Below are 16,064 nucleotides of genomic sequence, written 5' to 3' on the forward strand. Positions count from 1 at the left end.
GTAGTCATTTTTCAGCGTCCTTATCGTGATTATTATAATTTTTTTTTGTCAGTGAATTATCCAGTTTCTGGTCCTTTTACCAACATACTACACAGTAACATAAGCATATACTTTTTTACTAACAAATAAATTTATAACTTTTTAATCACCATAATTGTTCAAATTAATTATATTTTCTATACAATTTTCTTTGAACCATAATATGCAGAATAATTCAACTATAAATGTTTATACATGGTCGTCCAAATAATAAACTATTAGCTTGATGATCAAATCCTTAAATCAGCTTATGGTGATATATTACAGACTTAGATCATATTAGCCGGTCCATTTATTACTACACGGGACACGAATTAAATAGGATTATAGCAATTTACTCGAGTGATAGTCAATGGTGTGATGTTTCTATATATTTTTTAATACATTTACCGTTGCGACTGTCATTCTAAAATTCATTTTAAGGTACGATATTTTAGTTGTACGTAATTATTTTCCACCCCATATGTTTTAGATTGATCTAATCAAAAACTTTAAACAAAATTTTGAACCACCCAATAAATTAACTGACTTAAAAATGTGGTAAAAATTATGTTTTTCAAATGAATTGTCCAAAAAAATCATGATATGTAAAATGATGTAAAGATATCTACAATTTCCAAATGTTTTTATAATTATTTACTTCGAAATTAAATTTATGAAAAGAGTAATGCAATTGGATACCAAAGGATAATTATAACAGAATAACAATTTACACAAGTATTCATTTTGGCATTTTTCATCATTAGTAACAAATGTTAATACCATTTTTAATCATAATAAATTGCATTCTACGTTTATTTTTATCTAATAACAAAAATTAACCAGTTAGTGATAATAATATTGATGCAGGATTTTTTTTATAAAATAATTAGGTAGGCTATAAGAACTTTAGAGCACTTTATGTTACATGCTTTAGAAATCTTCATAACCAAATCAACGGCATTTCTCATCCATCGTGACCAAATAAAGCCATAATTTTGCGTTCTGTAAAACATTGAGACTCCATTTATGTTCCGCATCCTTACGCTTAAAATATATTTTGCTAATGGATTTTCAAGAACATCTGTTCTCATGTTTAAGCGTCACTCACCTTTCGTGTCTGACGTCAACTTAGGTGTCGCGTCATATTTACAACTTAACGTATTTTAGCTTCAAGAAGTAAGTTCACTGTAGACCTAAGCGTAAACGCTATCAAAATTTGAGTGAAGATTGAAATATCTATCCTCAGTGCATTAAATTGGTTTTGTACATACAACAATTGGCAGTGACAAATAGAAACGCGTGCATATACGTGTTTGACGGCAATAAAATAGTTTCTGGTAGCCTACAATTATTGACAAATCATGAAAAACTTAATTAGTTGATATTTACAACATAGTAAGTGGGACTGTTATTTTTATTTTTAAGAGTTTGGCCTTATTTGCCTGTCCACATAGGCTATTGCACCGTTGCGTAAAACGTATCCAGCATAGCAAGGGGTAGGCCGGTACAGTACAAGGATGAACTGTACTGGTAAAAAGTAGTAACCCACGACATCGCTGCCTTGGGCTTGAAATTCTTGACGCTACCGACTGAGCCATCGACTCGCCTTCAATTGCATTTTTTAAGACATTGAACAATCTACCATCTTAAGAAAAATCTGTTATACCTTTTTTTAGTTATATATAAGTAAACATACTTTTACTTGTCTTTTTTGTAATCAGTAGAACAACAGATACTAATTTATGAGGGTATAAATATTTTAAAATTTTAATTTGGTTATTACAAATAATTTAGGGTAAAAATTTATTTACTTTTTTTTCATCCCAAATGTATGTATGATAATACATATAAAGGACTTACCATATATTTGTCACTGTAAATGGTCACACGTTCATTCCTGCGAAAAATAATAAATATTTAATGATTAAACTAATTACCAATAATTACGGTTAACATAAAAAAATAAATTACTAAATTAGGATGTAACAACAAAAAAGGCAAAATGTTTTATCGTACATGGTATTGTTTCAATCTGATTAAATAAAAAATATAAGGGTCGAAAATCGGGTTTCTAAAGTAGAACCTCTTATTCCCACTCCCATGGGTTCCCGAGTTTTAATATCAGGCTGATAAGTGATCTAATTAAAGTAAATACAGTCTAACAGGTCAACATGTAAACAAAAGTCATTTGAGAAAAATATACTGGCTTTCTTGAGTTTTACACACAATGATAATTTTAAAACGAAACTGTGCAGTGGTTTCAATTGCGTTAACAACCTTATCTACACCAATAAAAACTTTTGTTATAATTACATTTTCTAAAAACCATATCTCAAACAAACACACATAAAGTAAAACATAAAGCATACTTTTTGGGAACTTCAGTAACACTAAAAAATAACCGACCATGTCGGCTCATTGTTAGGTGGTGTTTTCGTTTAGGTTAATGTAAGGGGGTCGTTGGATAGCAAGGGTTGGTTAATTTAAGTCTGTTTCTGGGTAGCAAGGACCGTTTGCCGTGCGAGTAACACATTAGCTGTCCACCCACAAGATTAATCTTTGAATGGCTTGGCCACCCTGCATTGAGGTTTACTCAAAATGTGCGGCAAAAAATGCTTTACTCATAGTGATAGCAATGGGTAGTACAAAATATTCCTTTCCTTTTGGTACTATATTAGCAAAGTAGGAAGGACGAAAATAAAAACTTACATTTCTTTGTAAAACTGTGCACCTACTGCAAAATTTATTATATGTGTATTTAACTTAAGGGCGCCATATACATTACTTTTTTAATATTATTTCAAACCTGTTTATGGAAATAAATTGAAATAGAATAGTTTTTTCATATTTTATTCGCTACTTTACATTTAAATCTTAGGTCATGGCCACAATCATACTTTTGTTTTTGAACCTACTTTAGACTTTTATATTGCATTTTTTACTTTATTTACGATGAGTCTTTGTTAATCATAGTTTAAAAAGTCCGTCTTTCAAAATGTTTAGTCCGTAGTAACAAGACTAACGTATGCTTACAAGACAATTTCTCACTCTGTGTTTTTGTTCTATTTACTCTTAACGATCAATTATGATAAGCCACAAAACTCAAAAGTAAACCAAAAAACATTTCGTGGTAAACATTTTATCAGCCCCTGGCTCGAAGTTATAGATACAAATATATATGCAAGTCTATGGTTAAATAAAACTGAATTTAAATCAAAGTTACTGATGATAGTTATGAGTTCAAAAGGTTGGTTAAGTTATAATAATTAAATGATAACTTAAGAGTTGGGAGATAGCGTTAACAATGAAATTACCTCTATTGTTTGACTTTAAAGAACTTTGAGAGTTCATATTGGTTAAGCAGGAAGTTGTTTTAGAAGTTAAGTGCGCCCCTGGAGTATAATAGAAATGTAAATCCTGATATTTGAGGGGCTTGCCGGCATTGAGTGTAGTGAGAACTCCATAAATAGTATTCGTATTTACCCAACGACAAAGACTTTGATTTAAATTTATAAATTAAGAGGGTGGTGAGCACTTTACCACTCAGCTACCCAGCCTGTGTTTCTACACCAGAATGCATACAAATTACGGCATAAGTAAAGTTTTGCACATGATCGGTGCCTAAATAACATCTGTTGCTCAACAAATATTATGTAGGAATATCGGATTTTGCCATAGTTGAACTCATTTCTGCGCAAAGTTTAAGTGACTACAAAATAACATTATGCAAATTTGTTTGAACATGTCAGTTAAGGAATTTAGACAATACATTTTAATACTTTTAATATTCTAGCGTATAAACTAATTCAATTTTCCAGTCTTATTTTTTTTTATTATTACAGTGCTTATAAACACTATGTGTCACGACTGAAAACACGTCTTAAAACAAACAAAAAATTAGAAACTGAAACTCTTGTTCAAACTAATACAATGACGGTATTTTTAAACAAGTTAATACGGTAAATAAACAAATGTCCATCGATATTGAGAAACATCCCTGTCAGAAAATTAGATCAATCAGCCGTGAGCATTATTGGAAATTCTCTTGAATTGCAAATATGCCAATGATGTAATGATTGATGCATATCTGAGCTACATACAGTTCCTAGTCACATAGATATGAGCTACAATTGGACTTGTCTTCTTAATCAGGATATAGCTCATACCTCATATCACACTCATAGTCTCATCATTTCATCATTATATTCAAATATAACCATCTATACTCATTTACGTAAGACTTATTCTCCGCATAAGCGAGCCAGTGTTGACTTTTATGACTTAAATCGATTTAAACTGAATGCCCGTTCTCTAACTACTTGGCAATGAGCCGCCTTATCTAAGGATTCTAATAGTATGTACAATTTTTTTCAGTGGCATTTCTGCAAAGGCTAACGGGAGATTTAAGTTTTTTAGATACGCGGGGAATTGAACTCACCCCTCCCGCTACGAATTCCAAGACACTAACCACTCGACTAGCAACACACCTTTTGTTCTTAGTTTAAAATACTTAAGGTCATTTTGTTAGAATATATTTTTTGTATGGCTTTGTAGCGTACTAGGCCCACATGATCTAGTTTTTTATTTATTTATTTTAATGTCTTAAAAAATGGAAAAAATTTGTTTAATTGCCAAAGCAGGTAAAGAAAATATTATCTTGAAAATGATTTAACAAAACTTTTATTTAAATACTTCATTTTTCCATTATATCATTTAACTCAAATTCTTAAAAATAAGCTCTGCTCATTAAAGTTATATTAAGTTTCAATCTTTAAAAATTCCTTATTCATACAATATACTGTACTTAAAAGTTTATAATTCCTTCTTAACCATGAGCCCTAAAAAAATATAAAATGTATAAGAATCTTTGTGAATTGTATTTAATCAAAAGCTGAAAAAGAGAGGACATCTGTCATCATACCTAAAATAAAACTAACTAAATTTAAAATTTTAAAAATTCTTACCCAAAACGTGGGGTAACTGACCAAGTGAACTCCCAAATTATAACTTTACTTTACAGCTGAATTAGCACAACTGAGACCGGACAAGAAGGGTGATTAAGTTTTGTCTGACCAAGGTAACCCTGTGATTGGCTGAAAACCATGTGCTTCAAACAATGACTGACTTACCCTGGCCAATCAAATTGTCGTCTCTTTTCCTTACAGGATCTTACAAACTATTTAAATTTCTGGTTTAACTGACAAAATTGAATTAATATGTTTCGAATATTTCATGATTAAGCAGAGCTAAAAAAAATAAAATACTAACTTAAATTTATTTATAAATTGTGACAAAAAATACAAAATATAAAATGCTACAGCTTGTATTACTAGTTCCCCAAAAACAACCTTGATAAATGGGATTTCAACCAGAGTTCAGAACCACCCTATGCCCTAAACACGATAACAGTTGCTCCATAGACAATCTATTTATATTGTTGTATAATATTATATTTTAAAATATTTCGTGGGAATTTCTAAACCATTAATTTATTTTAAACCCTTAAATTGCCTGTTGTGAATTAATCTTCCTTATTCCGATTAAATTTGGGTTATCGCTATATTTATTATTTCATTTATTTTTCATAAAGAGGTTGGCAGTCTCTTTTAACCTTAAATTTTTCCTGCCCACACAGACTGCCCGTGAATTGTATCCAGTAAAGCAAGGGGTGAGCCGGTACAGTACGAAGGCAGTACTGATAAAATGTTTGCGTCAGTGACCAGGATCCGAACCGAAGACATCGCTGCCTTGGGTCCAAAGTCCGTGACACTACCAATACCCCGACTTACCACAATCGGTCCCAAATTTTGATCAATTACTCGTAAATCCATCCTTATCCCTATTCGTCGTATTGTGTTATATTTAAAATTAAACAAAATATTTTACAAACATGCATTTCTAGTTACAAAATATAATATTATACTCGTATATTTCGTTAATACAGTAGATTTCACTGTCTACAGAGGCGAGCTTCGTTGAGCGCAGCGATTGTGTTGGTTTACAACATAGTAAACCAGGTTTATTACCGGAAACACGTTTTCGTGGGTGCTCTAGACTCGAAAAAGAGGTTACTTCCCTGTGTACGACTTTTCATACTGTTCTATTGACATTGAACAAAATGTTTACTTTTACTCTTGTTAATTGCTTTAGTTTTCTTTTTACCTAATTGGATAGTAATTTATCACTACTTATTGGTTATGATTTGTATGAGTAACTCTACGTATTTGTGATATATGAAAGAAATCTTCAAAATTTACCGAATGGCAGAAAAATATCGATAACTCGATTGACTAAACATATTGGATTGTTATTATTGTTACAAGAATTTTGTCAATATATTTAGGTATTTTTTCTTACCAAATAAATAGTTTATATAAAATATTTTTAATTTTTGATCAATAATTGATTAAGACTAATGCCTAAGTTACTATTATTTATTGATAATTATAATATGTTTAAATTAACTTTATAGATTTTTTGATTGCAAGGAATATTTTTTGCATCAAGGTAACAGAATGTTCTTTTATAACTTAACGTCATTAGATCGTAACGCGTATCCAGTAGTATTTCCATAGGGTTTCCATTAAGTATCATTGCCGTTGAGGAGAAGAAAAACAAATTGAATGAGAAGATGAGAGAAGGTGGCGAGCCTGATTGCGGGCGGTAAACAGCTAAACAAGTTGTCCGATTCCTCTTACCTTTAATTTTCCTCTGACCTTAGATATCTGTTTCACCTCTACACCAACCAAAACACGAAGGTTTCGTTCATCAAATCCTAAGCTTTAGTGCAGACATGATCAAAATTTTACAGAATTTATTGCATAATTTCATACACACCACACGTTTAATTGATCGTTTCTTTTGTATAACAGGTTTTAATTCTTTTTAAACTATTTTTACCCCGTTTTTTACACTTTTTACTCACATTAATAATCAATTATTCCCTCTCATTTCAGTTAAAGCTCACTCAATAATGGGTTAAAAGAAAAACGTTATATAAATGATTAAATATTTATCTCTTTTAAGTTTCCCCTGCTAACTTTTAGATCAAATTTACACGTTTTGAATGTGATGTTAGGCATAACAAGTGTTGAATATAATTTTAAAGTATTGACATTGATGACAAATCCAAATTTCATACTAACACAGAGTCTATAACAAAAGATAGAAAGAAGTAAAAAATAAAATTCACAATAACATAGCCATTCCAATGCTTAATGAGTTAATCAAATGTCATGGCATTTTAATGGTATATGACTTTTAGAAAGATGACAAAATACTTAAGAACTATTTACATAAGTCTTATACAATGCTTACAAATAATACAGTTTTATATGTAAATGTTTAGGCTACATCACTATTCTTCAAACTGATTTTATTTACAAATTCTTGGACGCTCTAACAGGTAAACTTTATCAACAAAGATCGTAATTGTTTATTTTATTTTAACAGGTTTGGTTGAAGTTTAAGAGAAAGTGGAAGTGAATTAAAAGGTGTTACGGCTTTGTACTATACGTGTTTCTTGAAAAAGATTTTGAATGTTTAGGAATTGATAATGTATGTGAATTGCGCAATGTGTATTGGTGGTTTACAGAACACTGAAATTGAGAAAATTCCTGTTTCACATATATAAAAGCCAAAATCGAATCGTAAAATCAATTTACTGGAATTAAAATTATGTGTATAATCAAGTAGTACATGCTGAAAGGAAGATGAAGGGCATATTAGCTGTTAAGTTGGGTGGGTATTAATGGGAATTTATATTAGAATATTTTGAGGCAATAAAATTGCATTTCCTGCATTTACGTATCAATATATCAGAGTTTTGGCTTTTAATGAGTTTTTATAGTACAAATGAAACGATTGTTCTTTAAAATTAAAATAGAGAGCATTATTTTATTTAGTAATTTTATGATTTAACAACAAACACACACATTAAGTATGGTGCTGAAGGAATTATTGATGCATATTAAACGATGTATATCTAGACACTTTCCTTGCATCAATTGTTTGACTAAATATTAAAATATTATTTATTTGTATTATTGCTACGATCAACTATAACTAGGTTATGTGTTTCCCTTAGTTCTGTCGAAATAGGTCACAACGATTTTGAAACTTTAGCTGAAAGTACAAAAGTCATATCGATGTAGGTTCCAAGGAACTTATAACTAAATAAATTAAAAGTTTGTCTGGTCACTGAACCTGTTTACGCCCTTAGCTATAAAACTCAACATCGTCGTCATTTCGTCCATTGCAAAATACTTTGCTCGAACGTTTAATGTGATTCTTCCTTACAAAAGGAGCTTATAAGAAACTGTTAATCAAAGATCTATATTTTTGTTTGTAATAAAATATTGTTATATTTTTATATTAATATCAGAATTCTTCTTGCAGCTACCTAACAGCTACTCAAGATATTTTTGAATGTGTTTTAAGGGGCAAATGTTAACAAGATGTTTTAATATATCTTGTAAAAACATTGTATACAGTTTTTATTTATTTTGCTTCTATAGCGACCTACGTTATAACCTTTTTTACCAAACAAATGACAGTGAATGTTTCAAAATTTCTTTTGTCTTACGAACAAATATTTTTGCTCTATGATTAACCCACGATAAAATTTTTGATCGATCTAGCAATGATACAAATTTTAATCTATAGTCACCATTGTGAGTTTTAACAATTAGGCTTCCTTACACCAAAAGGCTTCCTCTTAATTTGAGTGTTACCTATAAACAAATTAACCGTGTTTGTTACCAAACACTACACAGTATTGATTTTTGTTAAACCAATGTTACTAAAGAAACAATTAATTGTTTTCCGAACATATGGTTGGATATTGATGCAAAGAAACAAAAGCTGCAGATCTAATTGAATCGTCTGGTCAATTAATTATACCATTGGTGTAACTAGGAATGTATATCGAATGTCCAGGAATGCGGGTGTGTTAGCACTACATGTATTCAATACATCCACAATACATGTCAACGTACACAATGCTTAATTAATTTCGCAGAAGCCGTAGTTATAGTGAAGCTCTTGTTTAGTCAAACAATACATGGAATAGGAATGGTCTTTTACAGTTAAACAACAAAGTATAACATCCTATTCGTTATAAAATGAATGCATTTTTCTTTCATGTTATTAATGTGTGTTTAACATTCGTCTGATATTAGGAATATTTTTCATAAATATTTGAACTATAGGTAATACAAAACCCTGTTCACATGATCACACTGTATTATTATAATGATATTTCAACTCGTATCTTAAAAAAATCAGGTTTAATCATTATTTTTTTAATCGAGCGTAGTGAGCGAAGCTCTTGTTACACCCCTGCTTTCGTTTTACAAATACTCCTCCTCAACAGCTGAAGCGATTCGCACGAAATTTAGCATAGTTGTAATAATCATTTATAGGAAGGTATAAATGTGAATTGGCACAAATTGGGATAAATGGCTTTTCTCTACGTTATTTAGATTTTTAAAAATTTAACATGGGTCTTATGGTTTTATTGGTCGCCATGATATTATTTGCAAGGTAAATAAAAAAGTAAACAAAAGAGTTGTAACTTATATAAGTCAACGAATCATCTAAACTAGTACATTACAAAATAATACAGAACAGAAGGGAAGAACAATCGAATTAATATCTTTGAGCATAATATACTACAAAATGAATAACCAATATTAGGGTCGCCGGAATCGGGCTAATGCACTATTGACTTTAGATAGGGATTCCAAATATCCATTCCATTTATGTAAACCAAATATACCATTGACATTAGATATTGCAAGTAGACAATTCAATTTCTGGAACCAAATGTACCATTAAGTTTGGATACTGCAAGTAGACATTCCATTTACGTTTACCAAACTTACTATTGCCTTTGGATACTGCACATAGACATCCCATTTATGTGAAGCAGTTGTACCATTGAATTTCGATATTGTTAAGAGTCATCTTATTTACGTAAACCAGATTTAGCATTGGCTATGGAAAGTATTGAATTAATATGACAGCTCCACTTTATTGCAAGCAGACAACTGTATTGTATACCTAGTTTATATCAACCTTTCCAGGCCAAGAATACTATATTTTTTTACAAAAACAAATTGACTTTGTGTGATACACCTTCAGAGAACACCTGCAGGAAAAGCTATTTCAGTTTGATAAACATCCTCCAAATTATATTTAGCAATTGTGCCAGAGTTTGAGATATATATGACCAATTTAGTATCTGGCAAGTGTGAACTGATCTAGCAGTAGACTTGGACACTGTCCAGATACATCACACGGTCTAGGTGAGAGTGTCCAGGCTGTCTGTCCCATCGCCAGATTATACGGTTGCATCTTGGTAATTTGTTGCTGGTTGTACTCTGTGCCCTGCTGTTTGTTTTTTTAGTTTATTTTTTGAGGTCTGAATGTCTTTTGAAAGGTCCCACTCCAAAATGTGGTGGCTTTTTATCCAAGCCTATGATCTAATTGTCATTATTCTGCTGGTATTATGCTACCAATTATGTCACTGGTTACTCTTTTGTCTCCAGTGTTTACTACTTATGTATCAAAGTAGTTAAAATACATAAATTTTAAACTCTCCTGTAAAAAATTGAGTCTTCACTCAACAGCACAGTTCAATCAATTTGTTCCCCATTTGCATATGTTTTTTATTAACACTGCTTTGCCTATATTTACTCGTGCAGCATGGTATTTATTGTGTTCATTATTCTTGTCCTGTTTTGTTATTTTGTTCTTGTTGCTCAGAATCTATTGTATTGTTATATTATTCTAATTTTTTAGAGCGAATCATATTTTGAGGTTATCTTTATATGTGTTTTCTTGTAATCTTGCCATACTACAGCACTACTTTTTTTCATGAACTAATTAGTTTTCGCACCAAAAACTTGTATTTTTATGTAAATTTTTTTTAATCCAATTACACATTAATAATAGCAGACTGTATTTTGTCTATAAATTGTAGTATGAAGTATGCAGCTTGCTATATTTCATAATATTATGCCAATATCATCTTCACCTGTCTTTATAGTTTGTAGTTAAAATTATTGTTTTTGGTTTGTAGTTATTAGCCAGCTGTATTTTGTCTACAGATTGCTGTATGAAGTCTCCTGTTGGCTATATTAAGTGTGTATTCTGATGTCATTTGTCTTTATTAGTCTGCAGTGTTAGTGTTAGTAGTTTGTTGTTTGCGACCAAATATCAATCGCCTGACGTCTGTACTTTGCACTCAGTTGTAACCTCCCAAAGGGAGTCACATGAATTGCCAAGTCAGTCGGTTTGGGTCGAGGGTGTTGCCTAATTGTATTTTCAGTCTTGTATTCAGTTCACCTTGTAGTCACAGGGCGCCACCTCATTTGCCGTTGGGTAGGGGGGAGTTCCATTAATGAGGAAAGGGAATTCCTAGCGGGTTGGACGGTTGCCTGGTATTTAGGTGACCGAAAGGTGAGCCTGATTACGAAAGACGCGAATACGACAAAAGAACAAGTTTTACGTGACCAAAATGAACACACCTTACAATCTAAAATTACTAAAATGTACCCTAACCTCAAGATCTAGAGGTAACTGTGAGCGTAAAAACCTAGAATTCTGTTAGGCCTACCTAGGTGTGCGGATACTGATCCATTTTATCAAGGGGAAAAACATGACTTAAAACTAGAACGGGAATCAATAATTCAATACAAATACAAGTTACTAAATACAAGTTTACTAGAGAAAAATTTAGCTATTGACAATACAAGGAATTGAAATGTGGTTCAAAATTTACGAACTCAATTAATATCAGTACAAAAGGCAGAAACAATTCCTTAACCAAAAAAATATTCTCAAGTACCGAGTGGTTCAAAACATGGACAATAATAACAAGTAAAGACCCTTCAATGAAACAAGAAACAATTTTCTAAATTCACTAATCTCAAATATTCGAAAACATGAAACAATTTAAGTTACTGAGTATTAGATCTCAAAAATATTGGAACATGAAACAAACGATTTAAATAAACACTGACAAGTTAACAAATTAGAATGTGGGTTTTAAACAGGTTACTATCTACATACACTAGGCCTAACCAGAACCTAACACATTCCTTCAGTAAATTAAATGATTAAATTTCAGACAACATTTTCATGAATTTAGGTGGCCACCTGGAATAAACACAATATAATACACAATGAAACAATGACACAAATAAATATAAATATTACGATGAATGTTGCTTAACCTACGTTGCTTCTTCAGAAACGGAGCGTCCAACCTAACCTAACCTAACACTCCACAAAACGGGCAGGGTGCACTCAGTCTTCTATTCTGTTGATAATGGGACGGCTCAAATTGAAACAGAAAAGATTTTGCCTGCACACAGTAAGTTAACTTAGGCCTAGGACTTATCGTTTTCACATCCAGTCGAATCTCGGGCCCAGAGTCTCCATGGCGATAGGGTCAGATCGTCCAACGGTTGGTAGGGTAGACTTCAGTGGCCAGTTACAGTGACACTGCAGCGGCGATGAGGTCGTCAATAGGCAGATCTTGGAAGTCCAATAACGTCTCTGGTCCGTAACTGCTCTCTCTGATCCGTAACTGCTCCCTGTACAACCCAAAGGGAATAGAGTGTTGCAATGGTAAAATATGTGGGTTTAAGTAGCACTAAATGTTTGTTCTATGAGGTCAACCACAAGAGTTCTAATAGTTCAGTCTTAAAATGGTTTGACCCGATGCACTGCACTACCTAGGCCTAACTTCTGTGAACAGGCAATAGTTCAGTCACTAAAAAGGCAAAATTAGCCGGGAACCAAGATTGGAGTGTCAATAATTATATTGTTCATTCACTCCGAAACGGAGATAGCAAAACAGTCTTGTAATTGCGCACTTCAATGGGGTGAGCAAGCTAGTAAGCCTCTTGGTTAGGTTAGGTACTATCGACTGAATTTTTACACAAAATCAAAGAAATAGTAATTAATAAACATAAGATTGACTAGAGCTAATTTATTTTACATTTTTTTTTTTTTTTTCAAGTTTCCACAAAAGTTACAGTACTAGGCCTAAGCCAAATTCCAGCCAACAAAATTCAAAATTGAATATAAAACTTCCTTTAAATCAACATTTCTGTGATCCACTTTCTAAATAACTATACCTGTAACCTATGGTTGTAATAAAATAACCTAAACTAATAAGGTCCAACCATGTGCTCAACTTGCCATGATTCTGCAGGCAACCATATCCTAGAACATCTTAGTTTAACACAAAAATCAATTTTTAATTTGACAGAAATTCAACAAAAATACTAAAACAGGACATTTATTTACATACAAAAAGTTTGTTAGGCCTTAACCTCACTACTTCGTCTTTGAATCCAAAATATGTTAAGATTGCGACATGTCAAAACCAAACTTGATAGTCAACGACTAGTCTCTTTTTTTCAACTATTCTCGCTTAGAAGACATAATAAAGAATTTAACTAAGTTTATCCCTCTGTAGGTACACCAAATAAATACATAATTTGAAAGGCTAAGTATCAGAAATTTACAAAACTAAACTTTAGGCTTGGACAAACTTTTCCCTGACATGTCCATTTTGGTTTTCTCGTGCCGAGTGTTTCGACAATTTCAATAATCAAAAAGAATTGAACCTAAACACAAACGTTGACATTACACAGAAAGACAAAGTACAATAAAAGGACAAATAATTTAACTAACTGAAATTCAGACTCACCCCGATCACATAAATCCCAGGCTAGGGTTCGGGGACAGTTGTTGAGAATCTTGGAGGACAAGAAAAGGATGAAGTATCATGGCCGTCGTCTCAGAGAAGAAGGACGAAAGGATTCACTTCCAAAACCAAGGAACAAGGGGGGGGGGGAAACTGAGTCCAGTTGGTGTAGATCCGGAGTCAACTCTTCTTTTATTTTGATTTTTGGGTCTCAAACGGCAGGCAGCATAGCGCGCTTATGCAGCTTATAAACATAGCTGAGTTGATCAGTCTCAGCATAGTTGAGAGGATTGAATAAAAAGGAGAATCCACTTCGGAACGTTACAAATACCCCCTTTCCTTAAGAAAATGTCCCACATTTTCTTGACTGCCAGAAATTAATTAATATAAGGCTTTAAGTCTGAGATATGCCACTTCCCAATTGCTTTTCCATCTTGATCCTCCAATTTGTACACATTAGATGACAGTTTCTCCACAACTTTATATGGTCCCACAAATCTGGGTGTAAGTTTACTGGAGTAGTAGTTAGCCGCATCAGATTGAGTGAAATTTCGCTTCCACACCAAGTCATTTACTTTTAATTGAAGATCCCTCCGCCGTAGGTTATACCGCTGGGCATTTTTCTCGTGGCTTTTATCCAGTTGACCCTTAACAAATTTATATATGTTTTGAAGGTTTCTTAGTTTTTCGGATAGTAGGTTCACATCTTGCAATTCTTCTAATTCGTCTGGACTCTTGAGAAGTTGATATCCATCCCCGGAGGCTGAAGGTTCTCTTCCATAACTCAAGTAGGCCGGTGAATAACCTGTAGTTTCATTAACTGCTGTCCTTAGTGCGAAAGCCAGGTGAGCAATATTTACGTCCCATTTACGATGGTCTTCTTGAACAAAAGCACGAATCATGCTTAGCACGGTTTTGTTAGTGCGTTCAGTAGGGTTGGATTGTGCATGACGGCTGGGGTTGAATAGCATTTTGACTCGATACTGTTCTGCTAATTTCTTCACTGGTTTCCCGATGAATTCCGAACCATTGTCACATACTATGTAACGAGGTACTCCAAATAAGAGGAAAACATGTTCTTCTACCAGGTTGGCAACTGTAATAGCGGTAGCGGCACGTATGGGAAAAAGTAAGGCAAATTTCGTAAACATATCTGTAACTACCAAGATGAATTTATTACCCTTAGATGATCTCGGCAGAGGGCCTAACAAGTCCATACTTATCATCTCCCATGGTTTGTCTACTCCACGACGCACACCCATGAAACCTGTGGGTTTTGTTTGGTCATATTTAACCTTCTGACAAGTTTCACAGCGTCTAATGTAGGTCATAATATCAGTGCGCATCTTAGGCCAATAATATTTTTGTTTAACACGGTGATAGGTTTTGTAACAACCAAGATGGCCAGCTGTTGGTAGATCATGACACTCGACCAATACTGTTTTCCGCAGTTCCTTAGGAATTACCAATTTCCACGCATCTTCCTCGCTATCACACTTATCATTATTTGGGAGGAATTTCCATAACCGTTGGTTGTCAGTTCGCCAGACCGGGTAACGTTCTGGACTAGAATTTACTAGACCAATCATTTTTAGGTACCATTTATCTTCTATATTGTTCGGGATTACTAAGCCACAACTTTTAGGGGTTTCAACTGATGGGTTGGATGTTCGGGACAATAAATCTGGAACCACATTTTCTTTTCCCTTACGGTGAACTATCTTGAAGTCGAAAGCTTGTAGGCGCAAAGCCCACCGTGCAAGTCTTCCTTGAGGTTCTTTTAGGTTATGTAGCCAGAGTAACGAGTAGTGGTCCGTTATGACAGTAAAAGTTGTACCTTCCACATAGGCTCTGAATTTTTCCACCGCCCACACAACTGCTAGGCACTCTCTCTCGGTAGCAGAGAATTTTTGTTCATTTTTCGATAAGGCTCGACTAGCATAAGCGATCACTGTCTCCCCTTCTGGTAATTCTTGGCTTAAAACAGCGCCTAATCCAAACCCACTAGCATCACACGAAATGAGGAAAGGTTTGTCAAAATCTGGACAGCTCAAAATAGGGGCCTTAACTAAGCATCCTCTTATATCCCTAAAAGCAGATTGGGCCTCAACGGTCCATTTGAAAGGAACTTTCTTCCGTAGAAGGCTTGTTAAAGGATGTATTCTGGTTGCGAAATCAGGTATAAACCTACGGTACCAACTGGCCGTCCCGCAAAACTGTCTGACTTCCTTCTGATTCCGTGGTATCGGGATGTCCAATATTGCTTTTACCTTATCTGGATCTACCTTAAGACCACCCTGGTCAACAATATAGCCTAAAT

General features: G+C 33.4%; 1 protein-coding gene across 4 annotated transcripts in view; it reads right to left on the bottom strand.

The window, feature by feature from the left end:
• LOC129001122 (sex peptide receptor-like) overlaps positions 1 to 16,064 on the bottom strand; it is a 141,334-nt gene that overhangs the window by 52,985 nt on the left and 72,285 nt on the right. For 3 of the 4 annotated variants that reach the window (XM_054428315.1, XM_054428312.1, XM_054428313.1), the window contains exon 4: positions 1,882 to 1,918. The exons of the other annotated variant lie outside the window; for it this stretch is intronic. The gene's annotated coding sequence lies outside the window, so the exon portion shown is untranslated. The remainder of the gene's footprint in view (positions 1 to 1,881; positions 1,919 to 16,064) is intronic. 4 annotated transcript variants of the gene reach the window in all.

Source organism: Macrosteles quadrilineatus, unplaced genomic scaffold, assembly GCF_028750875.1.
Source record: "Macrosteles quadrilineatus isolate MER2022 unplaced genomic scaffold, UCM_ALF_1.0 Scaffold_8__2_contigs__length_117827958, whole genome shotgun sequence".
Taxonomy (NCBI): Eukaryota; Metazoa; Arthropoda; class Insecta; order Hemiptera; family Cicadellidae; genus Macrosteles; species Macrosteles quadrilineatus.